The 17,242-nt window shown below is 41.0% G+C and overlaps 1 long non-coding RNA gene across 1 annotated transcript in view; it reads left to right on the top strand.

Annotated features, from left to right (window-relative positions):
- Nucleotides 1-17,242, top strand: part of LOC106729670 — a 332,779-nt gene that overhangs the window by 243,884 nt on the left and 71,653 nt on the right. Inside the window, exon 4 of the long non-coding RNA XR_001366076.2 lies at nt 247-392. This is a non-coding gene — a long non-coding RNA (uncharacterized LOC106729670). The remainder of the gene's footprint in view (nt 1-246; nt 393-17,242) is intronic.

The following is a 17,242-nucleotide window of genomic DNA, read 5'->3' as shown; positions in this document are numbered from 1 at the left end:
TTGCATGCTAACAAGTATACTTGGGATTACATTTAGGGTCCACCTAAATAATCTAGGGGAATCTCTGCATCTCAGGATCCTAAAGCACATCAGTAAAGTATTTTTTGCCATAGAAGGTACCACTCACAGGTTTCCGGGATTAAGCCCTGAATATCCTTGGGGGCCGTCAGTAAGGCTAACCTACCAGGTGAGGTTAATTTGCCATCAAGTTTGAGAACCACTCATAACTCAGCAACTTTGTTCCAGGCTCACCGTATTCCTGACACATCTGTTATAACATGGCCCCTGTTGAAGTGCCATCAGAGCTCACCTCTGCTTTGAGAAGACATTCCCTACTCCTTAATGGAGAAGAACCCCGTCCACGCCGACCCAAAGACTCCTTACGTAACAAGGTATGTTCTCCCTCTGTCCTACAGGAACATTTTGCTTCAGGTAAGCTGACTTTCCCAGACTGTGCCTGGCATTCTGACGGGCTTATTTGGCTGGTGCTGTTTCACTGATACGTAAGGCTCTCCTCGTCGTCCTGTGCTTGCTCAGATCTTACCCGTGTGCCAAGCTGTATCCTTTCCCTCAGGCAGCTGTAAGAAAGCACCACAGACTAGATGGCTTAAGAAAAACACCTAGAAGTTGGTCTCACAGTGCTGAAGGCTAGCAGTCTAAAATCAGAGGGTCAGCAGGGCGGTTGCCTTCTGAGAGCTGTGAGAGAAGGACCTGTTCCAGACTGTTCTTCCGTCTTCTCCCTATGTCTCTCCACTTTGTCTTCTCTCTGCATGTCTTCCCCAAATTTCCCCTTTTTATAAGAATACCCGTCCTCTTGGATTAGGGAGGACGCTTATGGACTCACTTTAACTTGCTTACCTCTATGAAGACCCTATCTCCAAATAAGGCCACATTCTGAGGTCCCAGGGGTTCGGACTTCAGTGTGGGAAGGTTTGGAGGGGGACACAGTTCATCCTGTAACACTAGCCTATCACAGTCCTATTTGGTTCCTGAAGTCTTTAGCCTTCTCTGCAACTTAGGCTGAAAGCCCCTCCTTCATCTGAATAATACAGCAGTTTATACCCATTCACTTGGTAAGAGAGCAGACTCAACCTTGACTGCATCTCCTGAGTTGTCTTCGAACAGTTACTTTGTGTGTGTGTATATGTACCCTCCCCATACAGAATATGAGCTCCTTGAAGACAGCTGTTGTGTCTTACTGATCTCATTACACTCAAGATATTACAGTAGGTACTCAACATATATTTGCTGATGTAATTTCAGAAAATTTGAGAGAGTTATTTAGGGGAGGGGAGTGGGCAGAGACTAGCCCAATGATGAGATACGATCTAATACAGTATAGCACTGAGTAAAGGATTCCTTGGGTATATCTGTTGGAGAGAATCTAAAAGAATGCTTTAAGGTGGTGTGATGCTTCAAAGCTCTGAGCTGACAGAAGGGAAAGGGGCGGGGAGGGGAGAGAAAGAAGGAAAGCGAGTCTCTGGGTAGTCTAACTAATCTGTCTAAAAGCTGGTGAGCCAAGGTTAACAGCACTTTGCATCATCAGCATCTACCTCTCCCACCGCAGTCCTCACTCTTTCATGATAACATGCTGCTTCAGAGGACTTATCAAGCTGAGGCAGGCAGCCTGAGTCGGGCGCCCCGCCAGACCTCTGCTGGTGGCCTTGTATCCTGTCTACTTGCTCTAGGTTACTATTCTGCCCATGGGGCAGAGACACTGGTCACTTTCACAGAAACAGCGTACAGATTAATGAGTGGGGGACTGTCAGGTTGAGAAACGTAAAGGCTTGTCTGCATAGGGAGTCTTTATTTTAGCATGAGAGTTAAGAGGACTGAAAGAGGGGAAGTCTCCCATATTACAGAGAGGCACTGGAGCGTCCAAGTGTGTCATTCCTCCAGAGAAGAGTATGTCTGAGTCCCATTAAGAAAACGATGAAGCAGGGGCTTGATTCCAGTGCTATCAATAAACTCCTTCATCTTGAAATCTCGTGGAGCTTTAAAAACCTTCATCTTGACTGGTTTATCAGGGTCAGGGCTTAGTCCCTCCTGCCCCGCCCTGCTGTCCCGGGAACCACGTGCCTTCCATGTCTATTTGACACAGCTGGGCCCCAGTTCCTGCTGCTTGAGTTTCAGCTTGGTTTCTGGTTATCATGCTCGGGTCACACCAGCTGTCCCTTCCTGGTGTTGACACTGGGAGAGATGGGAGTCTGTTCAGTGTCACCCTGACTTCCTCAGAGGTGGGGGCTTTCCATGGGCGTTTTTTTGTTTTTTTGTTTTGTTTTGTTTTTTAGCTCTGTGCCCCTGGCCTTTCCTCTTCTTCTCCACTGGACCCTGGGCACCCAGGAATGGCTCCCTCCTCTGCTGCAGTTCCTGTGTGCTTACCAAGCACGTGGGACTGAGAGCATTCTCAGGGTCTCGTCCTTTCTTGGCAGCTGCCACAGTGGGAGAAGGAGGAGGAATCTCTAGGCATCCGATGCTTGCCTGAGTGGGCTGCCCTTCCCTCGCCAAACTCCAAGTGCGGGGTTGGGCTCCTCCCCGTGCTCACCAGCACTCCTGGAGCAGCTGGGGGTTATTTTTGCAATCAGGGTGGTCAAGGAACAAGAGTGCCATTGCCCAAGGCTTTGCTCGGTGTGGGACTGTCCAGGAGGTCCGAGGTGAGGGTGGAGTAGGGCAGGTTGATCAGCTCCAGTGAAAGGGAGCTGGTCTGGTGTTGGCCTGGCCCACATACCTTCTCAAAGTCCCTTCTGTAGTCTTGCCTTTCAACTTTGAAGCTATTCCCACGAGGCCATGGGTCTGGGTTATGTCATTTTAGCCCACCAAGCTGTTCAAACAATTCTGGACATTTGACCTTCAAGCATTTATGCAAGCGGATGACCTGTCCTTGCCCTCGCCTATGTGGATTTGGAACATAGTTCCTCTTCTGTTATCTATCTGAATGATTGACCTAGCCTTAATGTGCATGCCTGATAAATTCTTTATTTTTCATGGGTAGATTTAATGCCTCTCTTCTTGTGTTTTCACATATTTTTGTGTTATATCGGTGCTGTTAAGTTGGGGACTTAGCAATTTGCTTCATACCAAATCGCATTCTACAACTTCAGGTTTATGGACAAGTAATAACAAAATCCAAAATTATAAAAACTTAGACAAAAGAGATCAAGAAACATGAGTGGATTGCTCTCTGGTAAAAGAGTAGACAAAAGCAGTGAAGGGCTGGTAGGGTGGGTCTGCTTCAGGAAATCCTTCATCGGTTCACTGGGCTATTTCCTGTAGTGTGACCTCATGTTCCTAGTCAAGGTGGCATCTGCTTCCAGGCATCGGGAGGGTGAAGCAATAAAAGTGAAACAGAGGCCGTATGTCACCCAGATCTCATGTAAGTTTCCCAGAAGCTGCTCTCTGACATTGTTGCTTGCTTCTCATTAACCAGAACTGAATCACAGGACCACGCTTAGCTGCAAGGGAGTGAGGATAACACGGCCTTTATTCAGGACAGTCATGTGCCTGCTAAAAATCGTATTAAAAAAGAGTGCATAGTAGAGGACAACTAGCAGCCTCTGTCACAAGAATATTCTAGAACTAGATTTGAGGTGTGTGTGTGTGTGTGGTTGGGGAGGGGGGTATCTTTGCAGAATGAAGAATGTCTGTTCCAAAACAGCAAATCAAATGGTTGGCTCCTGGACTATAAATCATTACCTATCCAGATAGACATACAAACATACAAATTTATATAGGTCAAAATTTACATAATATGATTATATTTTAAGTCAAGTAGACAGAGTTATATATTGGGAACGTTTTTAAAGCTATTTCTGTAAATAGTAACGACTTGTTCTAAAATGTTTTCCCCAAGATTGCAGTAATCCTCTGAACCATTAAGTTGGTCACTGACTTTAAGCAGCTTGGTCAGGCAATCAAATGGTGAAATCTCTGAAATCTCTGGGGTCCCAGTTGCCAGAATTATTTCAACCTCGTGCTGGGAAGCAATGCCCTGTGGCTCCCAAGTCTGCATATTCTGATACAGAGAAACAGGATACTGGGGGAGATTCTGACACTTAAATTACAGCAAGGTGTGTATGTGTATGGGGTAACTGCACAGGCGGGACATCTGTCTGTGGGAAATGTAAGGAGCATCAGGTGAAATGAGGAGCTTAATACAGTTAGCACCCTCATGGACCAACTATCCCTTGGATGATGGTCTCCATCTGATAGAACTCAAAATGATCTTCTTGGTTTTAGGTTAACTTTTAAAAGGGGTTATAAAATATTTTTGCTTAATTTTGTTCTTTTCTCATTTATGGGTAAAACAAGAAAGGATTTGTTTTTGTTTTGTTTTCCTCCAGAGATAATAAAATGGCAGGAGGGAGCAGCCTCTGGCTTGATCAGAAACACACAAACTTGAAAATAATCTTTGAATGTTCGTTTGCAGATATTATTAAGTAAGAAAAAAAAGTTACTGTTCTTAAAAACTGATTACATTTTTAACATATAAGTTTGTTATCTAAGGCAGAAAAGTGAATATAAAGTAGGAACAGTTCTTAACAAAAAAATCTTCTTACCTTTAATTATTAGATGACTTTATATATTTCATCCTTCCCCAGTCCCACCATATGAGAGTTCTCTGCGCTACATTTCTAAATCCCCCAGAGTGATTTTATTAATGATGCTTTGATAGAAAGTCCATCAGCAAGGCCAGGTGGTCCCAGACAAAGCAATAAATGAGGAAGACGCTTTGCAAACATTGAATGTGTTCTCTAAGGTGTAGGTTTTCTGCACTAATTTTAGCTTTGTGTAGTCATACAGGTAACTATAAGCAATTCTGGACATTGGGCATTTAGCTTATAATCGAGTGCTGCTACTCAGTTTCCATATGTGAATTTGCATTTGTTTCTAGAAATTAAATGTTCTCAGGAAATGGCAGCCTCAGTGAGCCTAGCTCAAAAAGACCTCAGTCATAGCAGGCAACACTGTGATTGTGCTGCTAGCAAGCATGGGAGCGGGTGCCTGTCCTTTTCTTCATGCACATGGAGCGGTTTGTAAGCAGACAGTATGAGGAGTTATAAAAATACTTGGAAAACTTTTTATTACATGGAATTTAATGTTTTTCCCCTCAGGATTGCATTTTGGCACACAGTTTTAAATGGCTGCTCAACCTAATAAATTAATGACAAATTTTTTTAACAAAAAATAATAACAATGACTCAAACAACAGTGTATCAAAAGCAAGAGTCAAGTCAACTGAGGCACTAAGCATACGAATACATATTTCTGTCCTTAATTACAATTAGGATGATTTTGTTTCAGCAAAAACAGTCACCCGTTTTATTAAATTTTTACTGATTTTGAATATACTGTGCTATACAGTAGGGCCTTGTTATTTATTTTATACATAGTAGTTAGTATCTACAAGTCAGAAAATTTTTTAAATTACGTGAGTTTATGAATTTATATCTGCCCTTCTGAACACAGCTGGGATAACTGAGCAGCTTTCTATTCTCCCACCTTATTTCACCCTCTTCTCCAGCTTTATTTCATCCTTATAAGATACAAACTTCCGCCAACCACAGGAATACCTACACTGTCTCTTTTACTGGAGGAGGTCTTGGTTCTTGCAAGTTATAGATTGCAGAGCCAATGTGATATGACACTTTTTTTTTTTCAATCTCTCATGAAGTTGTTACACTCTGACACTAGGAGGCTGATTTATGTCTGTCCATTGGAACAGGATGCTTAGTGGACAAAGACAAATAGAATAAACAGAATTTGGCCCATGACTTGATACTGAGTATTGTAGTCAGGAAAACAGCATGTTCATTTGTGTACCTTCAAAGACATTTTCAAGATATATCATCCCATAAATTTCCAAGTGAGTTACTTGTATTCTCAGAGGGCCTCTGAGGAGAAATGTGCAGAGTAAGCTTCAGGGATCTTCAGGAATATTCAGGCAGCCAGGAACAGGCTGGCTCCTTTAGAGAGCACATGGCTTCCTCAGTACTTCCTCAAACCCTGTCAGGACTTGGGCAAAACCTCCCTGATAAGTTGGTTCTTCTGTATAACTTGACTTTGTTTTTCCCAATGTTCTAAGGTTTACCTTTCAAGCAAAAACATGAAGAAGAAATTGTTAATGTTTTTCAAGCTTCATTTTTTAATCTGCTTCTTTGAGGCCAAATGGGAAGGTATGTAATTGAAATTTAAAATCCAAAATTCACAGCTATGGAGTTCTAACTAATATTTCCTATTGTGGCAATCCAACAGATTGATCTGCTTTACTGTAGAGGAGGAAAGGCCAGTCACTGGACCTCTGTAAGGATCAGCTGTAAAACGAGGACAATACCAAACTCAAAACAGCTCAGATTATGTAAGTCAGTCACTTACTACAGCGTGAGCACATATGCATGGCTGTTAGGAGTATAGGCGTATCCGGTAGCTGTTGCTTCCTTAGTTATTTAAGAAAATAACTATTTATTTTGCTCAGTCAGGCTGGGCTCAGCTGGATAGTTGGACTAGTTTTAGCTAGGCTCCCTAATGAATCGAGTTAGTGACAGGGCATCTAGGTGTCTCTCCTTCTGGAGTGCAACTGGCTGTTGACTGGGACAGTGGAACCAATGGCCCCACATGTCTCTCATCCTCCAACAAGCCAGCCTGGGCTCATTTACACAATGGCCTTAAGGATCCAAGAGGAAGAAAAGCATGCAGGGCATCAAGGCCTAAGCTCAGAACTGGTACCCTATCATTTCTGCCATATTCTATTACCCAGAGCAAGTCACAAAGTCAGTCCAGATATAAGGGATGGGAAAATAGATTCTCTTTCTAGGGGGGGAGTTGAGAAGTCTTAGGGTGAAGGCCATGGAAATAAGGAAGCATGAAAATTTATGGCCATTTTCATAATTTACCATAGTAAATGTTTATTAGGTGTGTGATTTATTTCTTTATACCTGGCTTTATGTCATAATGGCTTTGAGGTGACTTAAAGCAAAGGTGAATACAGTCATATAGTAACAAACAGAAAAACTTAAAAATAAAAACTAGAAGTAAGGTAAATTAGAACAGGAGTTCAAATCCAGGATTTTTGTGATAAAGACTGTGCTAGTGTGAACAGAGAATTTGTCTGCATAGAGCTTTCAAAACATTGAGGCAACAGGTTTTGGCCAAAAGCCTATTAAATGGAGACATAGGTTAATATTAATGGAGCCCTTGAACCACTACCTGCAGAGCATACACTGGGGCTCAGTCAAGAGTCAAAGGGTCAGTGACAGACTTGTCTATGTCCCTCCCTTGAAGCCTTTATTTCTGCTACTCATGAGAGGTTTCATGATGCGGAAGAAAGAGCTTCGGAGCCAGAATTGAAGGCCTTCCCAGCTGAGAAACTGAGATTTGAATCTAGGTCTGTGTGGCTTTTTTTTTCCCGTCAGTTTTCTCAAGTCAGGACTCATGATGCTGGTCAGAATGTAAGCCATGTGAAAAAGGTGTTTTAGATGTCACTGTCAGCTTCCTCCTGATTCTTTAAGTGACTTCATCTCCCAAGAAATGTGAATAACTCCCTTTTAGAGAGGGATTGCTTCTTGGGTAAACTTACCCATCTCAACCATAGGGACATCCAAAAGTATAGCATTTTCATGAAATTGAATGGAATCGGTGAATATTCTGAATCTTGACTCCATATAAGATTTCCAAGAATAGTTTGTAAACTCAAAGCAAGGGCTCACACTGGTATACTGAGGGGAGCTTTCTGTGACTTGGAACCTCTGATCTGCTCAGCTCTGCAGTTGCTCCTAAGCTCTGGGTGCATGGGGGGCATTTTGTAACATGGCAGCTCCCTTGCAAGTCTGCAGGGATAACCTTTGCTCACATGGCTCTGGCCTGGTCAAGCTGCAACATGGGCTTCTGTCTCTGTGAAAAGCTGGTTGAGCACATGTCTAGAAGGACCTCAGTGCCTTGACTGAGTCAGCTATTTGTGTTTGTCATGCTCCTGTGTGTTCTCTTGGCTCTAGGAATGTGAATAAGAAAGATGACATTCCTTCTCTTATCCATAGTTCTTACCATCCATGGTTTCCATCTTACAGAAACCAAGGAGGAAATAGATAATAAGCCATTAAATGGACAAGATGAGTTCAGGTAATGACACGTGGTACTTTTTTAAAAGCAGGATGTTGTATTAGTGACTCATGCTGGGAGGTGAAATGGACAGTGTTTTGACTTGGTGCCATGGAAGACCTCACTGGTAAAGAGGATTTGTTTGAACTGAGATTCAAATGAAAAGTCAACCAGTTAGATCATTCCAGTCAGAGGGATAGTATGTACAAAGACCCTGAGTCAAGGGTAAGCTTAGGATATTTAAGAAACAGCACGGACAGTATGACTGGAGGTCCAGAGGTTGGGGGTGAGTGGGAGGAAATAAGCCAGAGAGATGGCCAGGAGTCAGACCATGTGGGTCCATGTAGGCCCTTATGGACTTAGTAGGAAGCTTGAATTTCCTTACTGGGCAGACAAAAAAAAAAAACAAAACAAAACTGTGTGTATGTATTTTAAGTAAAAGAATTAAATGATCTGATTTACAGTGTTAAGCATAGTTTGGGGGGGAATAAAGCATCTTCTTGGACCAAATTGAGATTTTCAGCTTCATCCAGGGAGGTGCATGATTTTCTATGTTTTGGTGGAAAAAAGATAATAAAGATGAACATATCCTAATTCTAGCCAAAAGCGGGATAACAAGATTCCAAGAAGAGAACATGATGCTTCAGGAGAAGGATGCTGCTTTGTTTAGGGGAGACACTAAGGAAGGGAGGTTATTTTGAGACAAATGAGAAGTTCCTTAAGAAAGCCAAAGGTAAAAGCCACTGAGGAAGAGAGAGTCTTAGTGCAAATATACACATTAGCTCTAAGTTTCAAATCTAAACGTAGCTTTTTGGGTGTAGCTTCCACAGGTGACTGACTCCTTGGTTCAAAGCCACAGAGTATATGAAGTTTTTGTCTGTTCGAATTACATTTCCAATATGTACAACTAAGTCATATATGCTGGAAAGATTTCAAATAAAATATTCCTTGAAATACGCTAGGATAGAGGGCCGCAGTTTGCTAAGTAATGATAGTTCATGGCTCTGCCCTGGAGTAAATCCAGCGTTACGGCGATATCTGAGGATCCCTGTGTACTTGGATGTGATCAGAGACTCCAGAAGTGGTCCCTTTGCTCTTGGCCTCCTTTCCTCTCCATTATTTATTAGGACATGGATGATTTTTAGTTGAAGAATCCTGAATGGGTAATTTATGTTAGGATGTGTCCACATATCCGTCATCTGTTAGACATTAGCTTGTAGACTCAGCCTAGGAAGCTGTTCTATAGCAAAACTGGTCTTCTATGGAAATATAAGTATTCATGTAGGAACTATGGGAACAACTTGAAAAGCTATACAGAAATCGATTTATCAGTTTTTGAACACCTCCTATGGGCCAGGAACTGCAGTCATTGTGGGGATACAGTAATAAACAAGACGTGCATAACCTGGTAAGGGAGACCAGAAAACAAGCTGGCTTTTCTAATACAGAAAGAGGAAATAAGATGAGGTGTGTGGAGGCTACAACAGGAACAGAGAGGCAGGCACTTCCCCCGACTGTGGAGATTAGGAGAGAGTTCCCAAGTGATACAGGAACAGATCCATTAAATAAAAAAGAATTTGGCAATCTGGGAGGCTGGGGAAGAGGGTAGCAAGAATGTTGGAAGAGGGAGCACTACAGAAGAGATAAGGGCGAAGTTAGTGAAAAAGGGTAAGGGTGGGGATGGGAAGCAAGGAACTGACTATAGTTGGAGTCTCTCAATTATGTACAAATGTAAGAGAAAACGTAAATGTTTTTAAGGGGGAAGGATATAGCTCAAGTGGCAGAGTGCATGCTTAGCATACACTAGGTCCTGGTTTCAATCCCTAGCACTTCCTCTAAAAAAAAAAATAATAATAATAAATAACTAAACCTAATTACCTCCTCCCCTCCCAAAAAAAACCCCCAAAACCCCCAAAAAGCAGGGAGGGTATAGCTCAAGTGGCAGAGCACATGCTTAGCATACACTAGGTTCTGGCTTCAATCCCCAGTCCCTCCATTAAAAAACAAACAAACAAAAATCTAATAGTAATGATTCTAATAGTAATCTAATGATTTCTCCCCCCCCCCAAAAATAAAATAAAATAAAATAAACCTGTGACACCAGTTGAAGACATGTGTGATTAAAACTGAGATCATGAATAACACACTTCTTAATAAGCCCCTGTTGTCCTTTAGGAATCTCTACTCTCTTTTCTGTGAGCACTTGGGGGAGAAACAAGTCATCACCAGAAGCGTCAGGGGCTCACATTTTCATGGAGCAAATAGCGCAGGGATCAAAGCCATCATCAAGTAGTTTGAGAGGCAAATATTCATACTAATTTTTATAGTACTCCATAGCTTAACAAAGATTTCCACTTACTCTTCACAGCATTTCTGAGAGACAGAAAAAAATTTAAAGCCCTAATCTGTAGCGTTTGCCAATTTCCACAGTGTAAGTACTCCAACTGTGGCCAATTTCAAGCTAACAAGAGTTTGACAGCAACTCAAGAAATGCCTGAATATTTAACGATCAGCTCCCTCCCACACCACTGTACATGGTAGGTGGGTCTCAGCTTCAGTTCTTTTCATTCCAACTTTTACCCCTCAAGGTTCCTCTATCTCTACTTCCTTGAATTTAATTTGGTCAAGAGGTGAAGTCTGCCTTTGGGATCTATTTGTTGATTGAGAGGTTTCTTTAGCCAAGGAGTTCAATGATAGTCTGTGTCTCTTTTTCTCCCTCAATTATTTGACACTTACATAAGTCTTACTACGTGCTTTATAAATAGTAAATCTCACATAAAATTTATGAGGTAGCTACTATTACCCATTTTTGCAGATGGCAGTGAAAATACAGAGTGATCTGCCCAGTGTCACACAGGTGCCAAATGCAGAAGCTGGGATTGGAACCCAGGGTTGAGTCTATGCCCTTAACCAGTTCATACTGCTGCATAAATTTTGATGTCGGAAATACACCTACAGCATGTTAATATCTCAGCCTGAGTCAGATACATGCTAACACTTCATTTAGACATGAAATCCTGAGGAAGCAGCAATGATGGGGAAAAAAAGGATGTCAAGACACGAGGAAAAGCAAATGTGAAGAAATGTATTTCTGAGCTGCCCACAGCTTTCAGAAACTATTGCTTGATCTTAGTGTATGTATCCAGAGAAGCCACATGAAAATACTGCATCTCTGAACAGTTTCAGCAGAATGAAAAGAGAGGAATTTATTTGCCAGCGCTCACATCCCCTGGTCACAGTCTGTCCCGAGGGACGTTAACGCACGTGCACTTTTTGGGTTGTGAATATGTGGATGTCGAGTGGGTCCTAAGGCATCTCACGTCTCAGCAGCAACAGAAAAATCCTGTGTCAGGAGGCAAGAGGCCAGAAGGGTGGGCTCTGGAATGGTGTTGTTGGGTTGTGCCTGGGAGCGATTCAAGGATCTAGGTGAGCAGTCACTGAAGCAGCCTGTGGTGCTGGCTGAGGCAGCAGGGACCTGGCTCCGTAAGCACATGGTATCGCTCCTTTCAAGGTCAAAATCAAGGGAAGTGGACAGATCTGCAGTGGTGCATAAATTAGACGGGGTTATTATCTTCCAACCTTCTGAGGACATTCAGTGGAAGGGTATCAAATAGTAGATTCTACACTTAGGTACAGTAGCATGGAATAGGTCAGATCTGGACTCAGTCCCGAATTCATCTTCATGCAACTGGTAATGAAGAAGGGCTTAAAGAAAGCACTACTCCTTCTGATCCAACCAACCATTGCCCAGGAATTGACTAGGAATACTGGCACACTGAAACCCAGCACAAAGGCCTAAGCCTCCTGAAGGAGTCAGAGAGGAAATTAGGTTGTAACATTTGAGTTATCCCTTAAAGCTACTTGAAAATCCTAGGAGATCATAAATTAAATGATCAATTTAATTGCCCTCTATATTCTCAGAATACTTTTGTTGTTCATTATATGAAACTTAGATTCTACCGTATATTAAGATTTCGACTTAAGAGTCCTAGAATGTAAGTTCCTTGAAGGTGCATCTCCCATCTTTTTCATCTTGATCAATCCTTTTATTGATTCATATAATCTACAGTTCAGTGTACGTTGGTTGACTTGAATGCACTGTTGTATCCAGGGCCAGCTATATGTAATTTGCAGAGCTCAGTGCAAAATGAAAATGTAGCATCCATGTTCAAAAAAGCAGGAAAAAAATGCCATTAAAGGTACTAAAATATGAAATTTGTTTTTCTTAAAAGTATTTTATTATACAATATAATAGGAATAATAGCAATGCACATGTAACAAGACAAACTTAAAAATTCCAGAAAAATATTTTGGGGACATAATTTTATATAACACAATACATACAATAAGTGAATGCAGTATCTTGATTAGTCATGAAATTATTTATTGGCTCAGTTTTCTGCAAATTCGTTAGGTCATTAAATTTATACTTTTAGTAACATTGAAAGATGTATACTTTAAGCAATATTGAAAGTGATGTCAGTCATTCTTGATAAATTCAAGATTGAAAATAATTTTTGGTAACTTTTTAATTTTAAGAAATCTGAGGCACCTGTTACTGGAGTTGGGGTGTATCTTACAGACTGTGGCAACATTAAGATACATTTCTGATAATTTTAACATACAAATTTTAGCACATCTGGAACTGATTCTTGTGGAATAATTTTTCTAAAAAGATTTCACTCTTCATATGAATCAGTTTTGTGTCAGCATGAATTTAATTTTATATGTAAATCGATGCAATGGCCTTTTAATGTTTCCTCTGTTAGTTACTATAAACTTGTCGAGTTTGTATAAGAAACAAGTGATTTCATGATTTGTATATAAATCAAATCATAAATTTATGTATTCAATTCCCATATCTTCAGTTACACAGAAAATTTGAATTTTCAAATTGTTTTCCTCTTTAATAATCAATTCATCTAAAATTTCTTATGAATATAGTGTTGATTTTTTTCTATTCAACACTACAATATTTTATTCCTATTTCTAAGCTTGTGGTTATTTTCTATGCAATGTTTGCAGCAATTTCCAAAACCGAAGATCCTAAACTCTGAATTTTAATAACCCCATGAAAAGCTTTATTTCAGTGTCCCTGTGTACATTTCTGTTTTGTAATAATTTACTTTCAGAGTTGACTGCCCCAGTGCCAGTGATTCCTGTTCTAGTGCTCAGGGGAAGAGTTAATATTTGTGCAAGCACAGCAAGGTCAGGCTCTGGGGACCGCTGGGCTAGCTGGCTTCCCACCACGGGTCTCCTCCTTCTTCCGGGGCCTGGGACCCAGCTACTTCTGCTGTTGCCATGGCTGCCATGAATCTGGGTTTGGGTTGCACCCCAGCGAACCCCTCTGGGTCCATGGTGCCCACCTGCCCTGAGGCTGCTCCCGTGTGCCCGATGACCCATTCACCTGTCGGGCATGCTGCTTGCTGTGCCTGCATGGTTGCCGCTGGATCAGAATTGTGCATGTGTATCTGTGAGCGCAGAGGAGATACACCAAAGAAGACTTATACAATGTTGGCACCAGACAGCTAAACCAAGCATGGGGCCCTTCTGATCTAGAGCCTTGTGCAGATGAACTGATCAAACGAACATGTCTCAGGCCCACGAAGCTGACCTTTGTTTCATCTTATTTTTAGCAAGACATCTGTCTACTATGAAAAATATGGGCTCGATCAGCAGCATTCAAATGCTTTTGATCACAGCCACAGTAAGAAGTACATAATACGTGATGACTCAGCACATATACAGACCTTTCCTGCAACAATACTTACAATTAATACATGACAGGTTCTCTGATATTTTCTGTTCAGTTTTTTTAAAGGCTGCTAAGAACACACTTAACTGATTTCACAACCTGTTAATCGGCTGTGCCCCTGCTTTTTAGAAAATTCTGGGCTGGTTGGTGGGGGAAGTCAATAGCTCAGTGATAATAGTCTGCAATGCTACATTTAAAAACTTCATAATAAGGTATATTATCTAACTGAAAAATCTTGCTCAAAGGCAGTTCATTAAAGGGGATAGTTGTAAAATGGAGGCAAGTGTTTTATGATGCACCGAATGGCTCAATTCTCAGCCCTGTCTGTGTGAACATTTTCATCAGTGACTTGGATGAAGACATGTTTTATTCCCATTGAACACACTGAGAGCAACTTTTGTGCTGAGTGCTGTGCTCTGGCTGGGGCTGCTCCCCCTCACGTGCAGGACCTGAACACACAGATCAGTACGAGAAGATTAAGTGCTGTGACAAGCCAACACTCAGGGATGTGGGAGCACGCAGAAGGAAAGAGTTCACTCCTGGCAGTGCAGACCAGTGAGGCACTGTCCTCAGAGCTGTGAGCAACATCTCCTAAAGTGCGAATAACAAATAGAGTAAAACTGGGGGGAAAGACAGTCTGCGTGTGCTTTGCTCATCCCTAACACACACAGACCACAGTGCCTGTAAGTCAAATAATCTTGTAAAACAAAGGAGGATTAACCAAATGAATCTGACTTGACAAGTGATTTAAGAGGCTCAGAAATTACTTTGTTCTATACCCCCTTTTCTCTTACATTTTTTTTTTCAAATGAAGTTTACACTGTATTTTTTTTTTCCATTTGTGATGGTTAATTTTATGTGTCAACTTGACTGGGCTATGGGGCCAAACATTTGGTCCCTAAATATTTAGTCAAATATTCTGGATGTGCCAGTGCTTCTGGATGAGATTACATTTGAATCTGTAGACTGAGCAAAGCAAACTGCCCTCCCTAACGTGGGTGGGCCTCAGCCAAACAGTTGAAGGCCTGAATAGAACCAAAAGGCTGACCTCCCCCGAGTAAGGGAGAATTCCTCCTGCCTGACTGCTTTCAAACTGGGCTATAGGCTCTTTCCTGTCTTCTGCCTCAAACAGAAGCATCTGTTCTTCCTGGGTCTGGAGCATGCCAGCCTTTGGACCGGAGCTCCACCAGTGGTTCTTTGGGCTCTCAGGTCTTCAGACTTGGACTGGAATATACCCATTGGCCCAGCTGGGTCTCCGGCTTGACAAGTCATTCTCAGATCTTGGGACCTGGCCATCTTCATAATCTCATCAGTCATTCCTTTTAATCAATTTCTTTATATTCATACACACAGCCTATTGGCTCACACTACTGGTTCTGTTTCTCTGGACAACCCTAATACCTAGCTGTACAAAATTTTTAAGCTAAGATTATTTTACTTTTTTGTTGTAAAAACAATGCAAGTTTATTGAAAGTAAGTGTGAAATTGAGATAAGAAAAAAAAAAACAGGGTGAGGGGGAGAGAAGGAAGGAAATGATAAAATCCATACTTCTACCAGTTTTGGTTAATTACTGTTAGAACCGTGGTGTATATCCTTTCAGTTCTTTGTGTCTGGGAACAGATTTATATATTTAGTATTGTGGAAATGGAATTGCATAGTTTTGGTTGTTTTTCACTTAATATTTTCAAACTGTTTCCATGTCAGTAAATCTCTACCTTCAAAATTGTCAATGACCAAACACTATTCAGTAACTTACTTCTGTGTTGATTATTTTCAATATTTTAAAAACAAACATTTTTGTAGCTACTCTTTGTGTATATCTATTATTATTTCCTTAAGACAAATTCCTGAAGTAAAATTTTGGGACATAAGAAATGCACATTTAAAATTTTGCCCCCTTTTTTGTGGGGAGGGTTCTGGAAAGAGCATCCCAATTTATCCTCCTGCCACCAAGTATGAGTGCCCAACATGCTTTCTAAATGTATAACATCTGTAGAAGATACAAATAGTAGTATATGAATGACAGAATAAAAATTCACAAAAATCTCAACAGTTTTCATCATAAAATCAATGGAATGACAAGTAAAAGTTCTTTGATTTAAATTTGTAAAAATATTTCTTGTGTATATAGGTGGTGAAAACCCCACGTACTTCTGATTTCTGTTGCTGCATAACAAACTACCTCAAAACGTAGAGCCTTAGAACAATGACATGACTTATTTTGTTTCAAGTCTGCACTATGGGCAGGGCTTGGTGGGGCCAGCTCATTTCTGCTCCGCTCACGTGTGTTGATGCTGACCATTGGTGAGACTTGAACTGGAGCTGCCAGACAGAACACCTACCTGTGACCTTTCCATGTGGTTGCCTGATGACTGGGTTCACAGCATGATGACTGGGTTCTAAGGGCAAGTGTCCCAAGAGGGCCAGGTGGAAAGTCTATCACTCTTATGACCTAGAAATCATGTGCTATCACCTAGGCCACAGTCAAGGCCATTCTGGATTCAAGGAAAGGGGACCCAGACCTCTCACTTCTTAATGGAGGAGTGTCAAGTGTCAGTATCACACAAGAAGAATAGGTGCAATGGGGACATGTTGGCACAGCCATCTCTGGAAAATGCAGTCTATCATTTGTGTCTGTGAAGGTGTTTCAACTTCAAGTACAGTGCAAGTCCACTAGATATCCTGTAAGCCAGACACAATCCGAACTTGTTCTATACTATAAATACCCGAATATAGGAAGCATATATTTTTCCCTAAAATTATCCTTCTGAAAAGAGGGAATGTCTTTATGTTTGTGACTCTCAAATAATGGGGTATTTTATTTTGAACAGCTAAGTACTGTTTCTGTAAGGCATACCGAACTGAAACATTCAGTATTCACTTATTTGGAGATGCTTACAGAGGCTGTCTGATAAGATCAGTGAAAAGTGCAATTTTAAGAAGTTTTAGTCATTATCCTGGGGATGTGGCTTCACAGATAAGTGTTCTAGGTCACTGAAAATAAGTATTGTAAAGATCACTTTAAAAAGTCAAACAGTAAGTTGTAGATATACCCATAGAATAAATGGGGAGTAAATATTCCTCTAATGTTATGGAAACAGGCACCTGTGGATTAGGATAAAGTTTCCAATGTCAGCATTATACATTTATCTCAAGTAATTTGAACAGAATAGAACAGGTCTTCCACAGACTATATAAGATCATTTAAATGGCTTAAATAATGATGAAATTAGTGATGTTAAAAGTGGATACAAAAGTTGGAATAAAATTATTCCATGAACTCTGAGTAGGCGGGAAAACAAGTTTTAAATTAGTAGGTTATTTTATATAATAGGTAATTGAAATAGAGATTTGTTATACAATTAATATTAATAAACATTTGACTATATCATCTC

This window comes from Camelus ferus, chromosome 3 (assembly GCF_009834535.1).
Source record: "Camelus ferus isolate YT-003-E chromosome 3, BCGSAC_Cfer_1.0, whole genome shotgun sequence".
Lineage (NCBI taxonomy): Eukaryota > Metazoa > Chordata > Mammalia > Artiodactyla > Camelidae > Camelus > Camelus ferus.
Note: the sequence above shows the minus strand (reverse complement) of the source record. Positions and strands in the feature narration are given on the sequence as shown.